Source organism: Stegodyphus dumicola, chromosome 5 (genome assembly GCF_044657685.1).
Source record: "Stegodyphus dumicola isolate Sdum_Otavi_A_Nest chromosome 5, ASM4465768v1".
Taxonomy (NCBI): domain Eukaryota; kingdom Metazoa; phylum Arthropoda; class Arachnida; order Araneae; family Eresidae; genus Stegodyphus; species Stegodyphus dumicola.
In genome coordinates this window covers 221,837,056-221,860,546 of record NC_140772.1, presented here as the reverse complement: position 1 = coordinate 221,860,546, position 23,491 = coordinate 221,837,056, and the positions used below count along the sequence as shown (strand labels likewise).

Sequence of the window (23,491 nt, the reverse complement as noted above, 5' to 3'; positions counted from 1 at the left end):
GAAAACGTAAAAACAATAACGATTATACGTTGAGTGATTGACGATATTGTAGTGCTCCTCTCCACAGTAATCTTTATTTATTAAAGAAAGAAGGCAAAAGATTAGGTCGTATGATGAAGAGAAACCAGAGCATAACTCAAGAGAGGGATTACAAGACGGACGTGCTGCCTACTGCTCTACCAAGGCTAGAAACGTAGTAACAGTAACGATTGTACGTTGAGTGGTTGAAAGAATGTCAGACATACAGGGGTAGGAGAAGAATATGGAAACACCGAAGTAAAAACATGTTGCTGTGACTATAACGGTATAGAAGAACAGTTATTATTCAAATCGGAGGTCTTGTATGCTTTGCAAGAGAATCTTGTACCGTTCTTCCTGTAAAACTTTGGCAGATTCGGTTAACGATGATGGCGATGGACAGCGCCCAGGCAGAGTTTTCTCTAAATATAACTTAAAATATCTATTAGACTTATTAGACTCCAAACTTCGGATATGTATTAGATTTATGTATAGCATTTTTCTAATGTAGATATTTTTACGCAAAATCGGACTTTTTCTGAAATAACATACAATTCTTTTCATCATTTCGATTCTACGACTCAAATTATGCCAAACTGCCAAGTTTTGTGAAAATTTTGCGAGTAGTTCCTAAACAATTAGCTCTAAAAACTTTAGCTCCTCCATGTTAATTGAATTTAGTATATCATAAAATTCGTCCATTTTTATGACTTATTTTCAAAATTTGTATTTTAAAATAATTTTAATGAATTTTTAGAAAAGTATTTTGAACCTATATAATTTTTACCATGATCTTAAAGTGGATGTATTTCCAAGCATGCCTGCAAAAAATTAGAGTTTCTTTATTCAAAATTTCCTAATATACGTGAATTTACATATTGATGCGATATGAAATTTTGCATATTCGTTATAAGCGATATTAAGCCAAATGTGGTTTACGCACTTTGTTAAAAATCATTTGAAAGTATAAATAATAATCCTTTTTCCGCTCGTGTACAATGAAAAAGGGGAAAGGAATATAAGTTGCCATGAATTAAGAAGTTCGCCAAGTGAATTATTCTTGGGGCAAACTGAAAAAATACGCCAAGATAAATTTAAAATGTCTGCATAAATTTCTCAATAAAAATTACAAAATTTAATTTCTAGGCATCATTTGAGTCGTAGAATCGAAATATGGAAAAATATTGGTATGCTATTTCAGAAAAAGTCCGATTTTGTGCCAGAGTACCTATGTTACAATAATGCTATATATAGAAATCTAATATATATTCTAAAATGTGCTTTCGAGACATAGAAAAAGCAAATTCGACAATCGGTCCTGTAGAACGGGAGAAATAGAACTGTTCCTTTTTTTTTTTTGTGCAAGGCGTACATTAACAGGCGTACATTTTGTGCAAAGCTGTATAATAAGTGTCTAGAAATTAGAATATAGGAAAACTGTTGTACTGAGATTGAAAGCACCGCTGTTATACTTGAAATTTCATAGTAGCCAGAATAAGGTACGCAGACAGGTAATTTATTAATGGCAAAGCACTCGATGGCTAACCTCATGCTAACACAGCTTGAAGGCATTTGTAGAAACCTCATATTTACTATATTAATTCGAGAGACTGTGGATTTGATAAGGAATAGGAGAAATTGCAACCAAGATGATGAATGGCTGCTGAATTGCATTTTGGAGGATCGAGTTTTGAATGGCAGTTTGGCGTTATGTTTGTTTACGAGCGGTATTTTAGGAATGCATGGTGTTTTAGTTGGATGTTTCAGAACCAAGAGTCTCTATATACATTGCTGGTTAGAAGGTTTCTCGTCAGGGAATGTATACTGTAGAAAGTAATTGTTCGCGTATTTTTTCCTTAATATTTTTGCGTGTACTCGTGTATTCATAGCAACTGAAAGCAAAGGTAGCCTAGGAGGCTGCTTTTTTAATTAATCAAATAAAGAAAATGTTAAAGAAAGCTTCACCAACTGAAGACAAACTTTTGGCTAACTAACCAGAGTAGAGTTTCTACAGGGCAGGTTTGTTAGTTACCTTGTTACCTATTTATTTTAAAGTAAAAGTTAAGTTAAGAGGCTTTCCTATAACTCTCTTTACACCCACGCATTTCATGCCGGAATGTAAATGAGATAACGAGCGTTTATTTAGATTAAGGTAGAAAGAAGTTCTATTCAAGCAAGAATTTCGGAAGTTAGTTTTGTAGTGTGTCTGCCTATTTCAGGCCACGTTGTGCTGTGATTATTAACGATTTGATTTAGTGGCTTTGAGTGCTTCTAGACATTTAGCTTGGTATCGCCGGTTTTCTACAAACCAGAGCCTTGCGTGATCGCTGTATTATCCTGTGAGCTGTTAGGATAATCTACCACATTTTGAATTTATTCATCGTTACGTATTTCTGTCAAGCCAAATTTGCTTGGATTGTGCAGGCACAAGTTGGGTATATTTTTGTGTTCGAATATAAAAGGGTCTTACACACCTTTCTTCTGACTTTTGTTTTGTTTCACAAGGCTAGAAGACATAGATGAGACATAGACTTTATTACCTTTTTAAGAAATCTTGAACTTTTGATTACCCTTCAACTCTTTCAGCTAACAAAACTTCATACAAGACACAAACAAATCATTTTTAACATTATAAAGTATGTTATGATAAATTAATTAAATATTTATAACTTATTCAGTCCTAGAACAAAGTACACTTTAAATCCCAATTTTTGCCTCTGTGCTGAAAAAATTATCATACGGCACTTTATCTTCTAAAAACATTTCATTTAATACCCAACAACTGATTGGAAGCATTATCAATAACATAAATGCTTATCTGATGTCTGTTTGATGGGCTCGCCAGCGGCCGAGCGGTTAAGTCACTGAACGCGGATAGTTCCCATGCGTGACGTGTATATGAACCAGTTCCTGTTAGAAAGTCCTCCACGAAGTCATCCCTTCCTTTAGGCATATAGCACTAATGTGCTTTGTCGTAATCCAGTAAATCAAACCGAATCTATTTCGTGTGTTATATGAATGATGGAGCAATCTTACGATAAAATAGGTCGAGCTGTAGAGACATTGGGTAATTTTGGAAGCAGGAAAGATGAAAAATGAGCAACGCCTTCGCCGGAAATTGAACCACGGACCTCTGGAATACGCGCCCATCGTGCAGACCACCACACCACGAAGGTATGCCAAAAAAGCTGGAGAAATACCTTACAAAGGAAGAGGAAAAGTTATTATAAGAAAACTAAAGGAAAGAAAATTTACAATTCAGTGCCCATAGTATTACAATTTATTTAACAACATTTCAGATTGTGTCTGTTACTTTCATCCTAAATAACTGTTCTATATCACCATTAGTTAATATTGTATTAAACGAAACAAAATACTGCGAACACTAAGCATAGTAAGAATTGTAAGAATTGGAGGCTCCCATCAACCCACCTTCTATTTTTTTCAGTCTTTTATCAGTTCATCATATCAGTACTCAGTTCACTTGGTTTTTTTTCCTTTCTGTTATTAGTGTTTTGTGTGCTAACCTTATTTATTAGATATGACCTTCTTCATACTTACGTCACATAAACTTCAGTTCAACAGCAAATTCACAAAATATTTAAAAACAGTATATCTTTCGAACATCCAATAGATAGTCTCGTGTGCTGGAGATAAAAATGTTTTATTCCGTATATTGTTGCGAATGCTCGCTTTCAAATCGTTGAGTTTGTGACTCAAAGAATTCATTAAAGTGTTATAAAATATGAAATAGAGTAAAAATATGTGTTACGTCATTCTGTGAAAATACTAAATATTTGTAACTAGGTAGATCATGAATAAAAGGAATTTTCATTATTTAAATCAATCCGATTCAAAAGTAAGAAACGAATGTTCTTAAGAACTGCATCTATTGCTTTCAAACAGCTTAGTTTGCTAATATACAATAGACAGATTCAATCTGAAAGAGAAATGCCTTATATTTTGCAGAATGGCAACAGAATCGAAGGAATAGTGATATAGCATTTATAAAAATTCCACGCAAAATCCCATTTCGAGACTAGTAGCTTCTTTTGGGTTAAAAACCTGTTTTTGTGTATGAGACAGAACTTTATAATCTGAGTATGTCATCTTAATATTTCATCAAAGATTTTACCAAAAAAGAAATTAATTGCTTAAAAATTAAGTCATTAATTTAATTTATTTTTAAGGGAAACCGTAAGTCTTCTTCCTGAAAATTCAAGATTCCCTTAAATTTCAGAATCTAGTTCTGTATTTATCTCTCACCGAATTTCATGAACGTTGCCAAAAGAGATAAAATAACCATTTATCGGAGCAACTCCGCGAATTTGCCAGCTGACACACAGGTTCAAAGAAAATGGAGCTTTTCTACAGATAAATAACTAAGAAATAAAAAAAAGAAGAAATTTTTACTCGGAATGTTTATTGATTTTTGGTTCATCGTAGTGTAAAAAGGGAAAGGCCATAAGATAAAATTTATTCGATATGAGGGAAATAAAAGCAGCGTTAAAAAGCATTTTATTTTGACTCATAAAATGGCATAATCAGTACCAAGACGTTTCCTGAAATGGCATTTACGCAAGACAAATTAATTTATGTTTATTGCTATTAGTAGATTTTAATGTCTTGAGATACGCGCAGCCGATGAATGCCAGGAAAAAAATAGAGGTTAAGTTTTAAAAAATGAACTATTTTAAGCCTAGCAGATGATTTTTGATTGGCCAACTGCAAGTAGTTTAGCGTAGAATAAGTTTTAGACAGAAGGAAAAATGGAATTGGCGCGAGAACATTATCTCGCTTTGATTTTTTACTATTGTAAAGTGGGATTAATTCAAGAAGAATGTGCGCAATGTCTGCAATGGAAATGTTACAAATATAATTTTAGTGTTGATACTTTGAAAAGAAAGAGTTCCACCCTGAGAGAGATATTTAGAAATGCGATCATCCCTAAATATTTTATGGAGTTGGAGTTTGGGGCTGTCGGGCAGAGGAGGTACTTAGGATTAGAATGAAATTGGACAACATGCAGAGAGGCTGGATGCTTGCCATTACAAGAGCTTTCAGAACCGTTTCAACTGAAGTTACCTGCGTCCTTGCAGGTGTTCCGCCCCTCTCGATTCTATTCAAAGTTTACTACAAAAAGTTTCTATTAGCTAATAAAATTATTTCAGATACTGAAATTGGACAAAAAGTACTCACAAGTAAGGCCTTTCAACAAGAGAATGAGGATATTATTCGCCCAATGACACGATTTGGATAATTTTATGATCTTGATTTTCCTTCTGGTGGCGAAATAGACTTTTTTACAGATTGTTCTGGAATTGATGGGGAGTGGGTAGCGCTGTGGTAATTTAATTTCATGATGTGGAAATATACAATGTGAGAATGAAACTTAAACCAATCAGTTCCGTTTATCAAGCAGAACTATACGCATTGACAGAGGCTTTGAATTGGATTAATAATAATAATAATAATAAAAAAAAAAAAAAAAAAAAAAAAAAACAGTTCGATGTTTTATGAATATTTATACTTATCCCATATCTGCGCTTTAGGCACTCGCCCAACCAGATCATAAAAATCAACTTAGTAATAAAATAAAAGACTTGTTTAAAAACAAAACATATTGTTGAATTGCACTGGGGGAAAGCATACAGTAGAATTGTCGGAAATGAAAGAGCGAACATCCTTGCTAAAATGGCGGCACTTGGGGATGGGACTGATAATTTTCATATCCAATATTCAAGAAAAAAGACCATTGATGAAATGGAAATTCTATTTATACTTCCTGTGTAATCTATCTGCATTATTAGGGCCATTTATAATAGTCATCTGCTGTTTTGCAAACACTTTCATATTCATTTTCGTAGAAACGTATGTTGTTTTGGCAATGGAAAGAAAGAGAAAATACATTGCATACTCCGCCTTTTTTAAAGGGCGACTGAGCTTTAGGGAACCTAATCCCCAAATCCCGGCAGTGATGAATTTTTGTCCACCACCTCTTAGTTCGGGCACCACTATAAAGTCATTCCGTATTTTAAACCAGGAAAAGGTGTAAAATGTGCAATGCCTTCGCCGAGACTCGAACCTGGACCTCTCGAATACACGCTGAGAGTAATAACTTGACACCACGAATTCATACTGGAAGGAGGGAGAAAATCTTTAGTTGTTTCCTTAAAGAGACATAGTAATAATTTTGCATTCGGCTACGCATATTCACATTACTTTGTACCAGTTACATATATAAATACTTTTTCTATCTCGGATTTTAAGTGTATTTTGTAGATAGAGTTTGAAAAAGAGTTTTGCTGTTTATGGTTATTCTTATATTAGAGCGAATAAAGAAATTTAATTTTAATGTTAACCAGCAGAGTTTTGCTAATATAGTTTCAGAAATTTTGAACAGGAAGCAGAGAAAAATGAAAGAATTGTGAAGATGCATTACATTTTCATAAGCAATTCTTAGCTCTAGAATTGTATCGTTGCCAAAACGCGTCTAAAGTTTGATGAAAAATTACACAAACTTTAAATCCCTTAGGAATTTAGAGGTTTCAAGTTAAAGGCAAAGTTCCAAGAAATGGTGAAGAAATAAAAGGTAAAAGAATTCTGCCGTTTTAATATCACAAAATAATTTCTCATCATCTGGAGATTCTCGGAATGCCAATCTGGCGTGAGGCAGAGAAGTTTCACCCAATGAGAAATCGTCAGAGCTCATGTATCTCCCCTTCTATGTAAACGGAAATGAATATTACACAGAGATGACAAGAAGCTATAAGAGATCGATCATAGCCGGCTCCGTTCTGTCTATAATTATCACGTATGATCCCCTTACGGAGGGGGAGAGAGACGATTTTTCAAATTGCATCTTTTCTGTAGTGTAGCAGTGCTGCGAAACATGACGCAATAAGACATTATTTCTGAAAATTTTATACAGCCCAATAATTTGAAATGCATTGCTAGACATTAAGAAGTAACTAATTAAGGTAAAAGTATAGTTTAGGGTACCCTTTGGCGAAACTTGGCGATTTTGGGCGGTACATGGATACCGATTTTGTGCAATTCTTTGAATCGTTATTTTCGCTTGCGAAGCGGCGATTTTTGCGCCCAAAATCGCCGCTACACAAAGCCAAAATAACAAGACAAACAATTGCACAAGCTCGGTGTAATTACGGGGCGCAGCCCCCAGCCCACCTAACCAAGACATGCTTGGTCATATGACTCTTCATGGGAGCTAGCCCATCCAACAACAAACGACGAGCCAGCGATCCAGCCGTGCTCAAAACACTCAACAAGAGAACAAAAAACAAAAGAGAAAAACTACAAGCCCCGGAAAATCAAATCATCAGGAACCGAGTAACTAAAAAGGTTAGTAAAAGGAAAACGAAACAAAATAATAAATACGACCAGGGAAATTCACTTTATCCCTGGACCTAATACATTCATACAAACGAACAGAAACAAATAATAATAACTGTTAAAAACAAAAAATAAGACGACATAAAAACATATAAACACATATACATACATCATTCACACAAAAATGCCTATGGCTTCTTTAGACGAATTTAGAATCCTCATAATCTCTCTAGAATATTCTTCAAAATTCTTATAGTTTTTCTTAAAATCACTGTGAAATTGTTTTCGATATTTAACCCTTGCGCTCCCGGTAATACTACAGTCCTCAAAAAAGTGTTTCGAGTCTCCCAGAGCGTTACATAGTTTGCATTTATCATTATCCTGTAATCCGAGTCTCTTTAAATATGCTGGGAAACGACCATGTCCTGTTAGGATCTGATTAACATCAATATCTATATACATTTCCATTTTCTTTCCTAAATTTATATTTTTTAGCAAGCCATAATTTCTACTAGAGTGTTCCCAGCTAGTTTTCCACTCATACAGAACATGATTAAATAAAACGGAGGTGGCCCTTCTTTTAGAGTATGGGATGTATTTAACAGTAACATTCTTATCTAATATCGCAGCTTTTGCCAATTCATCAGCCCTCTCATTCCCATCATAACCAGCATGAGCTTTCATCCAGTGAATTTTAATATTATGAATGTTTTTCAATTGTAAAAATAAATTTTTTATATCAAATACTAAACAATTTTTATTTTCAGGGCCCGAGAGGGATTGCAGTACAGACAAGGCATCGGAGTAAATATTTATACAGTAACCAACTCTTAAAGTTCTTTTAATCCAATTCAAAGCTTCAAATATTGCGTACATCTCAGCTTGATATACAGAGTTCATAGCATGAAGTTTAAATTTCCAATTATGGATCTCAATGCCATAAAAAAAGACAACAAAAGCTCCTCCAATACCACCCTCGAGCCCCGAACCATCTGTATAAATATCCAGTTCTTGATGTTTCAAGTAATTACAATCATAAAAAATCGAAATTCTATTAGCAGGATGTGTATAAGTATCATCAAAACCTCGGAAAGCATCGCTGTTAATAATGCAATCATCAATATTTATTTCATCAACCAAATCATTTAAAAGTAAAAACTTTTGAAAATAAAATTTATATTGGGAAGAGAGGGGAGGAATTCCTGCAAGAATACAGACCACCTCCGTAGAAACAGTTCTCAAGACTCTAGTAATAGCCAGCATCCAGCTTCTCTGCAAAGAATTTAATTTATCTCTTAGTCTGATCAACTCCCCTGCCCTAGCACCCCAAGCACCTATTCCATAAAATATTTTCGGTAAAATGACTCAATTAAAAATCTTCTTCAATATTGGTGCACAAACTCGGTATCCATGTACACATCGACTTATTTTCATCTAAAAAAAAAAAAAAAAAAAAAAAAAAAAAATCCCCGAATTGCACATAATGGCATTGCGCACTCCTTTGACTATCCATGTACACGTCGACCTATTTTCACTTAAAAAAATAACCGAATTGCACAAAAATGCCATTGCGCACTCTTTTAACTTTATCCATGTACACGGCAACCTATTTTTACTTTAAAAAAATCCCAGAATTGCACAAACGTGCATTGCGCACTCCCTTTACTTTGTCCGTGTACACATCGATATATTTTCACTTAAAAAGTCAAAGGAGCACCCAATTCTACAATATAGGCAAACAAAAAATACATGATCTCAATAAAATACATTTTAAACCAAACAATAAAATAACATAAAAAAGGAAAAACATGTTATACATTTAAGCACTACCAAAAGCGAATATTCACTTACCATGATTTTCGAGTTCGCTTCGTACACCCAGAGCCACGTAAAAATCAAAATATCAATCATACTCAAATGACTTATTTCAAACCAGCTACTCTTTCTGATCGAACGCTTCACATCGTGACCATCTGAACCTTTCTTCCTACAAACTCGTTCAAATCCATCTAAACGGTTTTTACGTTCGACTAGACGCATATCCTTCCTACATACAGGACACTTATAATGGCTACTAAGTAAACCTTCATTTACACACCATTCAATTAAAGCTCTTTTCCCCTTTCTCTCCAAATCGTACAGAAACTTCAAATTAATCTTACTACATTCGGCCATTCTACCATCTAAAGAATCAAACCAACACACACCACAAAAACGCTTACAACACATCCATGATTCAGAATTTCCCAGAATCATGCACCCGATTACGTCACAATAGGGTTTCCATAACATTCCACTACTGAGGCTACCATAAATGAAACAACAACTTGGCGATAAGTTAAACAACAACTTTGCCATAATACAAGGGGCACCTTAAAGCCTACTCTACCCCTAATTAATTATTAAAATAATTCTGGTGAAAGTAGGAAAAAAGTTTCGATTTACTGACACACTTTTTTTTTAGAATAAGACAAAAATCAACTTTAATTTAAGGTAGGTTTTGATAAAAATTCTATCGATTTTGATAGCGATTAGGCACAGATCCCTTTTCTTAAGAAGAAAAAATGATTTTTGAAAAATGACTTGCTTAACACACATTTTTTGCCCACTAAAATAATTTTTTTTAGCCCAAAAGGCCGTTAGCCAAGAAAGGCAATTAGTCTCGTAACTGCATTTTGCATCGAATTACTAAAAGCGTTCAAACATTTCAAGTTGTTGCCACGAAACATTATCGTCCTGTACTATACATTTAAAAACATTAAATAATGAATAATTTGCATAAACGTGTTGTTGCGTGCCTACGGGTTCGTAATAGATTTATAAGGTATTTCTTAGCGTGCCTTCGTGTTCTAGTGGTCAGCACACTGAACCGGTATTTCAGAGGTCCGTGATTCGATTCTCGGCGAAGGCAATTGCTAATTTTTCATCTCGTCTGCTTCCGAAAAAGTACCTAATGTCCCTACAGATTGAATATACTCAGGTACGATTATACATTAATAAAATTTATTATTATCAAAAGAAATACTTCAGAGCTCTGAAATCTTCCTCAGAATATTCGTACAAGTGTTCACACTATGACACAGCACAATCAGTAGTTACACTTCAAACCCCTAATAAGGTTAAACACAATGCAATGCAAAGAGCATCTAAAGGGAAAGCTAAACGTATATATCTCAGTTCACGCAGAACTAACAACTCGCAACAGGATAAAGAAGCAACTGAGAGCAGATACTCTCTCTTCGGACTTAAATAGTTTTCAACCGGCGGCCGAGATATTCCTAGTAGTTTCTGTTTCTCGAAATTACTGGACAGTAATACGAGGGTGGAAGTACAGTTACAGCTAGAGTAGTGGCTAATTACATTTATTCAATTTCACTACATATTATGGTGATAGAGGGACCGGAAAAAATGTCGCCAAATGGTTGCCAAAACTAGCGAATTTTGGAGATTTCTGTCCAAATTACCAAGATACCAATTTACTCAATGTTAAATGCATTTTTTCCTGTATTCTTACTTTTCCACCATAGCTTCTCTTTAGATTTTTCATGTTACAAAAGAAATACAACAATTCTGCTTATTAAAATTACCTATCTAAGTAAAAAATTCGTAACAGTATATACACTGAAGTGACAAAAGTCATGGGATAGCAATATGCAAATATACAGATGGCAGTAGTATCGCGTAGAAAATGTATAAATGCGAAGTGCTTTGGCAGGGCTTTCATTTGTGTTCAAGTTATTCATGTGAAGAGGCTTTGACGTGATTATGGCCGCAGGACGAGAAATAACAGACTTTGAACGCAGAATGGTAGTTGGAGCTAGACGCATGGGTCATTCCATTTCGGATATCGTTAGGGAATTCAACATTCCAAGATCCACAGTGTCAAGAGTGTGCTGGGAGTATCTAATTTCAGGCATAACATCTCACTATGGACAGCGCAGTGGCCGACCACCTGCACTTAACGACCGAGACCAGCGACGTCTGCGTAGAGTTTTCAGTATTCACAGACAAGCAACACTGCGTCAAATAACCGCAGAAATCAATGTGGAACGTGCGAGGGACGTGTCCGATAGGACAGTGCGGCAAAATTTGTCTTCCTTGGGCTATGCCAGCAGAAGACCGATTCGAGTGCCTTTACTGACAGCACGACATCGCCTGCAGTGACTCTCGTGGGCTCGTGAGCATGTCGGTTGGTCCGTAAACGAATGGAAAACCGTGGCTTGGTCAGATGAGTCACGATTTCAGTTGGTAAGAGCTGATGGTAGGGTTCGAGTGCGGCGCAGACCCCACGAAGCCATGAACCCAAGTTGTCAACAAGGCACTGTTCAAGCTGGTGGTGGTTCCATAATGGTCTGGGCTGTTTTTACATGGCATGGACTCGGTCCTCTGGTGCAACTGAACCGATCATTGACTGGAAATGGATACCTTCAGCTACTTGGAGATTACTTACAGCCATTCATGGACTTCACGTACTCAAACAACGATGGGATTTTTATGGATGACAATGCGACATGTCACCGGGCCACAATTGTTCGCGATTTGTTAGAAGAACATTCTGGACAATTCCAGCGAATGATCTGGCCACCTAGATCGCCCGACATGAATCCTATCGAACATTTATGGAACATCATCGAGAGGTCAGTTCGTGCCCAAAACCCTGCAACCGTCAACACTTTCCCAATTATGGACGTCTATAGAGGCAGCATGGCTCAATATTCCTGCAGGGGACTTCCAACGACTTGTTGAGTCCATGCCACGTCGAGTTGCTGCACTTCGCCAGGCAAAAGGAGGACCGACAAAATATTAGGAGGTATCCCTTGACTTTTGTCACTTCAGTGTATGTTTCTCGCACTGTGAAAAAACAACTGTGCCTAGAGTCATCAAATTTTGGAAAACGTTCCCGAATATGGGGACTTGGAATCCTGACTTTTGAATTTCGAATTAGCTTTATTACCTATATCATTTTTTTTTGTAAAACTTTATGGAATTTTTTATTAAAAACTTTAACGATTTCAAAAGCGAACAGTGGCAATACTGCACAACATAAAATACTTTTTCTCCAACACGCGAAACTAAAAGCTTTCAATTTCTAACTTTTTTTTAGTCCAAAGGGGCAATTTGCCCAAAAGAACTATTAATTTCGTTTTGGCATTTTACGCCGATTCACTGTAAAAGTCGGTGCACTTTTCAAATCGTTGCCACCAAATATTAAAGCCCTGTATTATATTTATTTAAAGAAATTAAATAATGACGAATCTACATAAATGTAGGTATGTTTCTCGCACTGTGATAAAACAACGTTACCTAGAGCCATCGCATTTTGAATAACGTACATTTCTACCTGAATATGGGCATCTGGAAGCCCAAATAAAGAATCTGGAATTTTTTCTATTACAGAAGTCATATTTTGTGAAACCGTAACTCATTTTTTATTAACAATGACAACGATTTCAAAGCGAACAATGGAGACACTGTACGAAAAAAAAAAACATTTTTGCCACCAGCGCGCGAAACTGTGCATCGGGAATTCTAAAGATATGCTCATTTTAAAATTCTTTTGCGATATTTCTGTGGAACTGTGTTTTATGGTTTAAGTGCGAAGAATATGAAATTTAATAAATAAAGGTAACCCCTAAAACGTTAAAAAACGCCCCTTTGGGCGTAATTTAAAATATGAAGGCTTTTAGTTTCTTTTTTAATTTCCAAAATAAGGATTCTTAATGATATTTCTCTCATGAGAGAGAGCCTGATGCTCTATGTTTTTCGCACTGTTGCATATTTCGAAGTCCGAGGAGACCGCACGTCGCCTGCTTGCATTCGATGTTGGACTAGGAGCCTACAATTGGTGTGATGGTTTGAGCAGCTACTGTGTACACGACACGCACATCTCTAGCTCGGATGAACGGTAATTTTAACGCAGATGGGTACATTTCTGACATCTTACGTCCAGTGGTTGTGTACTAGTTTCGAGGTCCCGAAACACCATTCTCCAACTAGATAATCCAAGATCGCATGGCGCATGTCGTGTTCTGATCTTCGTCGATACACAGGGTATTCGATTGCTGCCCTGGCCTGCACGGTTTTCAGATCTGTCATCCATTGAAAACATCTCGTGATGGGTTGCTGAGAGACGGGCTTGCCACCCCTCTCCAGCTAATACGGTTGATGAAATGCAGCATAGACTTGAAGCAGCATGGCATGAGTTGCCTATTTCTGTTATCCAAGCCCAGTTTGACACCATGCCTAATAGGGTAAAGGCCGTTTTAGCTGCCAGGGAAGGTGGCTGTTTTAGTTGCCAGAGATGGCAGCTGTTTCTACTAATTTCACACCCTTGTAAACCTCCAAAATGCTTACAAATTTATTCAATTTGTCTTCACGCCATACTGTTTACGCGCAATAAATACCTTTTTTGTATTTGCTTTCCTTCATGGTGTTGCAATTTTAATGGCCAGCAGTGTATTTTCTGACTATTAAACGAAAATTATGATAAGCTAAGAAAACTACGAAAATTGAGACTCCACATAATGAAAGTTGATACCCTTTCAAAGAAATATTTGTGGCAGTAAATCAAATACATTATAAAAGGCGAAATGTATTATATTTTCTAAAAGTAAAAAACTATGACCTTAGGAGTTTTAAGAAAGTTAATTAATACTAAATAAACATTGGAAGCAATGAGGTTCACAACGTTTGGACAAACAATCCCACATACAAAGCAGAATTAGTGAACGCAATTCAATTTTCATAGCATAGAATTTCCCTGCACCAGTTTCTTTGTTAATTCAGTCTTTGTTTCATTTAATAGACAAAAAGAACCTTCTTTTGTGCGGCATTCGGCGGAAGTAGCCAATGACAAACGAAGGCTCGCTTGTGTGGGTACGCAGCGCCCCGTGACGGCAGCCGCTAAAACTAAGTTTTCTCTCTTTTCAATAAAGTTAATGGCGCGGAGTGAATCGTCTGCGCTTTAACTGCTAGAATTTCGTAAGAACGTTATAGAATAAACTCTCATTTATTAAATTCCATTGTGTGAGAGTTTGTAGTGAGACGTATGGTACAGTGACATGATTAAGTATAATCGTTGCAGGATGGATTGTCATAATATTGATTCTGCAGCATATTTATCTTGATCCATTTTAGTCATACTCCAACGAATAAATGCGTGTGCAGAAAGGGTCTTTTACTCATTAAACAATAATGAGAATTCCTTCGACATAAATGGGATAAAGTTAGGCCTAATATTACAATACAGTCAGAGACTTAAAAGAAAAGCAGCAAAATACATTTAAGAACACATTTAACATCCTAAAAAAAGCTGATGTATGCACCACAGGACTTCTTTATTCGAAATATTATATTATGCGATTTTTTGCTGCATTTCATTTAAATGTACTTCCTCGAATTTCATTAGAGATATATTTTTCATTCAATTAATTCAATACTTACTTTTTTCACACAATTAAAGCGACTAAAAAAACAATTTTTGCAATTAAAACTAGACTTTCTAAGCAAAAATAAGCAATTTAACCAGCGAACACAAGAACGAAGAATTTTCAGTGCCCAAAACTCAAAGTTTCCTTTTGACCCATTCGGCGAAAAGACACTGAAGGTGCAGAAACTGAATTCACTATTCTGCTAAGTTTCAAATGTAAAAAAATATGGCTGCTATGGTAAAAAAATATGTTTATCCGCTTTTAAACAACTTTTAAATTGTTGACAATTCTACACCTATTGCATGCAGATTAATTAAAGGCATAAAAATTTTAAGCGGAAGATAAGAACAACATGATTCAATTATTTTTAAAGCAAAAAATGCACAATTTACCAGGTTATAAGAATAACGAGTGAGTAAGTGAGGAAGATTTTTTTTGGCGCAAAACCAAAAATGATTATATTGCACCAGACACGAGGTAGATGAAATCATGAATGAATGGTGGTTTGAAACTACTTACCAAATCCAGAGGATGAAGTCATATAACAACAAGGTAAAAACATACATTAAAAGACAATACAAAATCTTCAAAACATATTACATTAGATAATAAAAGCCAGTCTCTTTTAAATAATAAATAAAATGAATTACAATTCACTTCTCGTCCTATTAAACGGTCGAGTGGTAAGTCACAGCTATTAAAATATTTCTGACGAAGATTTTTAAAACTTGGATACTCAATTAAAATATGACGCACAAATGCACAAACATTACAATTTAAACAAATAGGTTCATTTTCAGCTTTCAGAAGATAGTTTATGTGTCACTCTAGTGTGACTAATCCTGAGGCGAGCCAAAATAACTTCCTCCTCTCGATTTCTATTAAAATCCCAACTCTCAATTCTAGGCTTTATACTTCTCAGCTTGTTGTCAACTTGAACGTCCCAAAGTTGCTGCGATTTTTTTCGGATCTTTTCTTTGATGACATAACGTTTTCTTTGATGACATATCGCTGAAAAGATATAAGGCGATTGGACGGTTCAACAGCAGATTTCTCTGTGACATCCACCAGCTCATTTCCCTTTATTCCTGCATGATCGGGAACCCTGCAGTACAGGATTTCATATCCCCGACTCGTTAAGTTTATATGTATCTTGAGAACATCCACTATTACAGCATTTTGAGTGTCGGGAAAAGTTTCTAACTCTTTTAGCGCACTATACGAGTCTGTATACTGTATGAATTTCTTGTGGCAGAGCTTTGGGATGTACAAAAGTCCATAATAGGTTGCAGTCAGTTCAGATGTTAAGACTGAGAAAGCATTGTGCAAATCTCTGCCCTCAATGTGATCTTCAATTCCAAATGCCATCCCGTCTTTTGACTTGGATCCATCTTTATATACTGGAAGATAACTGCTATATTTATGACTGTGCTCATCAAAGAGTTATCTGTAAACGATGTCGTTAGTTCTTCGCTTCACGTGATGGTTGAAAACATCAAGAAACTGAACACGTGCATTTTCTCAAGGTGGAATTTCAAAATTCTTCATTATTTGGCGGCGCATATCAGAGAGGGAAAGTTCCTCAATGACAGGGCGAACTCTTAAAGGAAAGGTAGGCACCATGGAGGTAGGAAGTAAGAAGGAGTCGCCCTAAACAAGTTTCTCCGTACCCTGCTCTGAAGCACCGGCGATCCCTACGTGGTGACCAAAACATTGGGTCATTTACCATTGAGTTCTATGGGATTTGACGCGTTCGGGTGTAAATATTTTGTAATTACGTCGCAAATATACATATAAATGTATATATTTTCTTTTCCTACAACACTTCAGAGTCCTAAGTATGTGAAAACAACATATTTTTAAACAACATTTCATTCTGAACGGAATTAAATGCTATACTTTTCACAGGACAGTTTTCTCAGAATGGTTTAATTTGAATAAAATATTTTCACAAGTTTTCGTTAATTACATTAGAAAAAAAAATTAAGGTAATTCGATTTTATTCGGTTAAAGTACAAAAATTAAGATCAAAGTTTATTGCATTATTAATATTAAAATTATGCATTATTTCTTTTCTATTTATAGAGCTTCTTCCTAAAATACTTTCTTAAATATGACATGATTTTTTGGCTTCTTTTTAATCGAAAAATGTAAGTCAATTTATAATTAATGCTCTATTCGGTTCATTTTAAATTAGAGAATTATTAGGAATTAGCGAAATACTTTAAATAAGTATTTCGCTAATTCCTAATAATTAAATAGGTATTAAATAGTATTTGACTTTCTCTGAACATTTCTGAAAGGGAATAAAATAAGTTTTTTTTTTTAAGTATTATTTAAAACTTGTAACTGAGTTATTATAAAATGTAAAGGGAATAATTCTTTTAATTATACTTATCAGATTTTTTTTCTACCCTTCATTTCAACAATACATATTCCAAAACTCTTTATTACGTTCTTAAGTGCGCATCTCATAGCATTTGCTTTACAATTTCTTTTAACAGATTGCTTTCCAATGCGAACAATTCTTGCTTAAATAGTTTTATAACGTATTTGTCAACAGGATTTCAATTTATGTTTACAATTCAATATTAAGGTTATTATATATTTAGATAATATTTATAATAATTATAAATTAGATACATTTAATCATTATATTTCTTCACAGTACTTTCACAGTTTTTTATAAGTGAATAAATTCTTCATTTCAAATACATTTATAAATAATTTAATAAATATTTAAGTATTTTGTCAAAGGCAGATACATGCTTTTTGCAAGCACATGCATAAATACCCATACATATTTCCTATTTATCATTTCCGGCATGTGCAAATCTTTAATTTCTGTGCATTCACTATATTTTTCGTGTAAAGTAATTTACACTAATTTAGCATACACCCGAAAGTTTTACATAAAAAATATATATGAATATAATTTGAATGAAAATTAAAAGTATTATTTTTAATACCCACTCAAAGGTCAGTTTTTCTTCAAAATTCCTCCACGACGGCATCTCTCTTTGGGCAGATAGCCCTTGCCTGCGTTACTCTATTTAATAAAAACTTAATCTGACCTATGTGCCTAATTACAAATATTTTAACATACATAATTTTATATTTACATTTAGCCATCAAGTTTTAAACTTTTCAAATCTTCTAGAAAATAAATTTTGGCAGATCTCTTTTAGCAATTTTCTTAAAATCTATATTTTTGTAGTGCAACAGCTTAGAATTTTATAAAACAAATTCATAATCAAAATCGCTGTTGTTAGTTATCGAAAAATAACCAAGATGTGATTTTTGCGTAAATGTCAGTAAACTATACAAATTGCTATTATCCATCCCACTATGAATGTTTCTTTCATGCGAGAGTGTCCCTTTTTCGATTTCTATGGAACTGTCGTGTGTCGAAATACTATCAGAATCTTGTCAAGAGAGCTTCTGAATGTAAACAAATAACACCCCATCTGGTGACCCAAGCTTCAAAGCAGTGCTTCACTTCTAGCGCGGAATGGCCCCTCCTCCCTTTCCTACCTCCATGGTAGGCACACAGGAGGGACGTGTTTCAAATAAAATGTTACACAAATCATCAATCAAGCACAGATTATTAAGATGTTCAGGTTGCGATAGAATATTAAAATATTGCAAAAGGGGACAATTGCTCACGCCTCAGATAAACTGATGGTCGTTACAGTTAACATACAGGCTCTGGACAGGAGAAGTCCTGAAAGCTCCTGAACAAATCCGCAAAGCTTGATGGTAAACAGGATCTAGTTTTAGCAATACTGATGACCGAGCGGATCCGTAAACAACTGAGCCATAGTCCAGTCTAAAGCGGACAAACGCTCTGTAAATGCGAAGCACGGAGTCACGCTCTGCACCCCAGGAGGTGTTCGCCAACACTTTTAAAATATATAGCGTTTTTAAACACTTTTTTCTCAGGTTTAAAACATGAGAAAAGAAAGTCAATTTTCAGTCGAACGTCACTCCTAAAAATTTTACTTCAGGCGCAACTGGAATAATTGTACCGTTCAGATATAACTCAGGCTCAATATGGAGACCTCGCTTCCTACAAAAGTGCACGCACAAAGTCTTTTTGTTTGGAAAAATAAATCCCTGTTTGTTTGAACATTCTTGGATCTTATTCAGAGCCATCTGCAATTGGGTCTCTACGTATCTCATGTCTGCCCCTCGACAGCTAATCTGTAGATCACCAACATATAGAGATCCCAAGATGGTGGGAGGAAGTTCTTTTAATACAGAGTTTATTTGTAAACTGAACAGGGTTACACTAAGCATACAGCCTTGAGGCACACCCTCTTCCTGTTCAAAAACATCCGACAAAACAGAGCCAATCCTTACTTGAAAAGTTCTAGTGTTCAAGAAATTCTGAATGAAAATTGGTAGGTTGCCGCGCAAGCCACTGTTTTGAAATGAAAATATACCTGAAATGAAATATATGTTCTAGGTGTATCTGAAATGAAAATATATAAAATTATTTCAATATGAATGAAATCAATTCATTCTTTCCAAGCAACTACCAATTCGTAAAAATTCGTTTTGTTGCCAAAACAGGAAACAAAAAATTTGATACTTCAGGTTAATATGTATACGTAAGACGTCACGATGATTTAAATTTAACGAAATATGACAACATTTTCTCATTATCAGTAAGAGAATTAACGTAGCAATAACAGCGAGGAGAGTTCAGGAGGAGAGTTCTTTCTAAAGAACTGTGTGCTTTTTCCGAGGTTAAGCACGGATCTTTATCCGGTTTGATCAATGAGTCGGTGTCCGTCGAAAACATCGCGGAGAAAACAGCACAAGGCGTAAACGTTGCGGTACAAAACATCGTGGGAGAAAAGAAAGCAAAGATAAAACATCGCATTTCTAAAACATCGTGGTACAAAATACCGTCGTCGAAATTAAACCGGCTCAAAAACTTCACAGTTAAAAAACATCGTCATCAAAAATATCCTAGTAAAAATAAAGTACCTACAAATCATTGCATAACGATAACAACGCACATACGCGTTTTCCAGGTTTTAAAAGTTGTAAATGCATTTTCGCGTAATGATTTGAGAGCGCAAGAAGAAAAGAAGGATATTTCTAATTTTATATTTCATATTTTTGAATGAACTAATAAATTTTTGCTGAAAAAGTAAGAAGGAAACTTAAGCATTTAAATTGAAAATGAGTAGAAAATTAATGTAACTTATAGTACTTAACAAAATTTTAAATTTGCATTGTTAATTAACAAAGATCAGTAATAAATTAATGAAATTAATGCTTTTATATAAAGTTTTACTCCTAATTTTTCATCCAAAAGACAACCTAAAAATGTCTAGAAAAAGGAAGATAAACAACTGCTCTATAAAAATTGCTTAATTAGTTATTTAATTACTTCTTTTCACGTTTGCTAATCTGATATTGGTTTGATGAAAATTATACCTTGCTTTGTTTCCGATTATTCTTAAAGTGTCGTTAACATTTTTTGCGCTTATAAATCTTTTTGAGAAAATGCATTTACAGCTTTTAAAACTGAAAAACGCACGTATGCGATGTTATTGCCTTGCGATGATTTGTAGGTGCTTTTTATTTTACCACCATATTTTCGAAGACGATGGTTTTAAACTGCGAAGTTTTTGAATCCTTTTTTTTTTCGAATACGATATTTTTACCACGGTGTTTTAAAACTGCGATGTTTTCTCTTTGCTTTCTTTTCTCCCACTATGTTTTGTACCACGACGTTTTTGCCTTGCGTTGTTTTCTCCGCGACGTTATCGTTCTCGATGTTTTCGGCTGTATGCAATGGGTCAACCGTACACAACAAGAACACATATAAGAATGTCTGAATTTCTTAAAAAATAAATGATAATTATACTTCTCTCTAAACTTCCCTTCAAGAGTGTTTTGAAAATTACTTATTACTCATTTCCAATAATAAACTACTACCGTAATAAATTTAGAAAAATTACATCGTTCTTCTTTCAAACAATTGCTAAAAAATAAAGGATGTTCGTCCAAGCTACAAGTTTTCTTTTTTATACAAATACCATTACGATATTAAAAATAAATATTTCACTAAGAAAACGTTTTAAGTGAGTTATAATTTTTTTTACGTCACATTACAAGGGGTTTCACCTCGTTACAGGTTTTTTAAAGTCAGGCATTTCTCCTTTAAGATGTTCCTCAATGAATGCTGACAATATTTTTGTTAGAACTATACCAAATTGAATAAAAATTCTAGGGAAATATTTACAGTTACCTGCAGCTAGACTTTGTCAGCATTATACAAGAGAGACAGGGGTTACATTGCCATAATAGTCACACCTTTTTAAAATTTTCTTCTAGAAGTAAGCTGCTGCAAACGTTTATCTTACTTTGTTAGGGATCCTCGGAATCCACCGTTCGAGTTTTCGTTTTCGTGGTTAAGTGGGTAGCATTCCTGTTAGCTAGTGGTAGATTGCTGATTAAAATCTTGGCGACAAACCAGTTGATTCTGCACGTTTCAAATTCCTGAAAGCAGAAAAGTCCCTTAACAATTTTCTTAAAATTTTAATTGAAATTTTTAATGCAAGATAGTTTAGATACAACTTTATCCAACTTCGCTAAACTGAAATCGAAGTACTAGAAAAAAGATCAAAACAACAGAAAATTCGAGTTGATGAGATTTTGATAAAATTATGCTAAAATCACATTATGACATTCAGATAGATTAAGGGGAAATAACGGAAGCAGGAGTATGAAGAACACCCCTTCTTCCGTTATTTCCCCTTAAAGGCAAAAATGAAATATTCACATTAACCCTTTGACTGCTAACCGGTCTAACTTGAAGCTCGTCACGTGACGGCGTGCGACCACTCTATGACTGACCAAACAAACGAGGTTTAATTTTTTCTCGTTGCTAAGCAACGAACGACGTGTGAGATTTCTGCAAGTGTTGGATATATACGATTTTGAGTAAAGCATTGGTCCCGTTTAGATAGGCCATTGTGGGTCGATCAGATGAATCAGACGACTAGGAACATTTTATTTAATTAAAAAATTACTTTAGACACGGTTTTCTCTCATATTCTATTACATGCTCTCATTTGTATTAAAAATATTTACTTTTTTGCCCCAGAATGCTGGTTTATTTATTTATTTATTTATAATTTTTATCAGTAGCACTTAACACATTAATTGACTAGAGTGGAAAGCACACACGACATAAAGAGAAGCAAAAACATCCTGAAAAAGATCAGAATGTAAAATTATAACATGTTGTAGAGTCATTAGGAATTTTTGAAGCAGGAGGCGGGAAAAATGAGAAACGCCCTCGCCGGGACTCAAAAGTGACCTCCCGAATACGCGCCCAATGAGCTACCGTTACACCACGAAGGCATGCAGAAAGGAGGGAGAAAATACCTTATATGCTTCCCTTTTAAAGGGCGAATGGAAATTAGGGGACCCATTCTTCTAATCCTAGTGATGAAGAATCATCATTCACCACTTTTTTAGTCGTGCGCTCCTGTAGATTTATTAGGTATTTTCATGCAGAAGTGAAAAATGAGCAATGCTTTCGTCGGGACTCGAACCTGGACCTCTCGAACACGCGCTCAGTGTGCTTACCGTTATTACGCGAAGGCATGCAGAAGGGAAGGAGAAATACACCTCATATGTTTTCCTTCGATGTTCGAGGGGCATTTGACTCTATTAGCTTGTTCTCCCTATTGTCTATATTAAAAGAAATTGACATCTCAAGAGGCCTATTTGATATAATTAAAAGTTATCTGGAGAATAGAGAATGAATTTTTCTGGGCAACTCTAATACAATTAATTTTCATAATAAAATTGGAAAAGGCTTTCCCCAGGGCTCAAGTAGTGCTTCCCTGTTCTGGAGCCTCATAGCAAATAAATTACTGCAAGAAAATGTACCTGATACGAATATTACCTGTTATGCCCATGATATTATGGTAACTATTACAGGAGACTCCCTCGGAAAAATAGAGGCTACTTTTAACCTGCTTGAAAATATTTTTAAGAAATGGAGTACTGAGCAAAATATAGAATTTAATATTGAAAAAAACAAATGGTATGTTTTTTCATTGGGGAGGAACAAATTTTAGAACCTCCAGATTGAAATATGATCAAAAAACAATAAAATTTGTGAATATGTTTAAATACCTGAGTGTAGTGATTGATGATAAGTTGAACTTTATGGAGCATTTTAAGTCAATACAACGAAAGATAGAAAAAAATTAAAATTATTATAAAAATACTTTTACTCCGATCCCTCTTTCTGACAAAAGCCCTAAGGGATATTTACAAAAATGTTATTATACTCTATGGTAATAGATACTCTATGGTAATAGAGTATAATTCTGTATGGTATTGGCGCATAGGATGATCGAGCAGGGAAGCTGGTTAAGACAAGGCAGAAATTAGATTCATTGCAGTGGGCCTGGACACTTGCAATTACAAGACGATTTAGAACAGTCCCGACATAAGTTGAATGCTTACTGGCTGGTGTACCGCCTCTCTCACTACAATTTAAATTTACTTATGACAAATTTTGTCTGAAATATAATATAAAACAGAAAACAGTGTATGAAAATAAAGCCATTACAAGCGAGGCTTTTTTAGAACATGATCTGAGTTTAAGCCATCCTAGCGAATATTACAGTATATCCTACGATAAAGACTAT

General features: G+C 34.9%; 1 protein-coding gene across 10 annotated transcripts in view; it reads right to left on the bottom strand.

Moving 5' to 3' along the window:
- LOC118181547 (uncharacterized) overlaps positions 1-23,491 on the bottom strand; it is a 422,387-nt gene that overhangs the window by 68,217 nt on the left and 330,679 nt on the right. For 7 of the 10 annotated variants that reach the window (XM_085817685.1, XM_085817682.1, XM_085817691.1 and 4 more), the window contains one exon: positions 21,185-21,320. The exons of 2 other annotated variants lie outside the window; for them this stretch is intronic. The gene's annotated coding sequence lies outside the window, so the exon portion shown is untranslated. Of the gene's footprint in view, positions 1-21,069; positions 21,321-23,491 lie in introns of all 10 variants that reach the window. One more of the 10 variants, XM_085817683.1, reaches the window with a different exon arrangement.